This window comes from Penaeus monodon, chromosome 21 (assembly GCF_015228065.2).
Source record: "Penaeus monodon isolate SGIC_2016 chromosome 21, NSTDA_Pmon_1, whole genome shotgun sequence".
Taxonomy (NCBI): domain Eukaryota; kingdom Metazoa; phylum Arthropoda; class Malacostraca; order Decapoda; family Penaeidae; genus Penaeus; species Penaeus monodon.
The window spans coordinates 29,785,402-29,785,959 of record NC_051406.1 but is presented as its reverse complement, the minus strand read 5'-3'; the positions used below and the strand labels follow the sequence as shown (position 1 = coordinate 29,785,959).

The following is a 558-nucleotide window of genomic DNA, read 5'->3' as shown; positions in this document are numbered from 1 at the left end:
AAAATTTTAGCAGAAAAATCGCCGATTAAGCAGATGTGTCCAGCAGTTGTTGAGAAAGATCTGCCCGTGGCTCCACCTGTTCTCCGCTCGCATTTGGTGGCTTTACCAGTCAACACCTGCTGGACGATAAAGTAGAGGTGCATACTGGTATGGACAACGTGGTTACAGAAGTGTGTTTGTCTTGTTTTTTAGTGTAAGAACTTTATTTTTTTTATAGATTACAAAGGGATTAGTTACAGTGTCGCTCTGAGTAAACCACAGAAACGTGGATGAAATAAAACTGTAAAATTGCGAAATTCTTAGATTTAATTATTTGCATCAAAAGTGAAATACAAGAAGTATGGAAAATCTGCCTATGCGAAAAAGCAGAACAACGCACATACACTCACGTGCTGCATTTCTTGCCCCACAAGTGTGTTTCTCATAAACGGTGTCAAGAAAAAAAATGTCGGTTTCAACATCACGTCCAGCTACGTCGCATGTTAATTTTCTTTTTTTTTTCATCAATTATATCGACGATATGATTGATGATTTTATGTGTATAATACACACATATAC

General features: G+C 37.3%; 1 protein-coding gene across 1 annotated transcript in view; it reads left to right on the top strand.

Annotated features, from left to right (window-relative positions):
* The first annotated feature begins 63 nt into the window (after positions 1 to 63).
* Positions 64 to 558, top strand: part of LOC119586419 (glycoprotein 3-alpha-L-fucosyltransferase A-like) — a 57,549-nt gene continuing 57,054 nt past the window's right edge. Inside the window, exon 1 of the mRNA XM_037935141.1 lies at positions 64 to 147. The gene's annotated coding sequence lies outside the window, so the exon portion shown is untranslated. The remainder of the gene's footprint in view (positions 148 to 558) is intronic.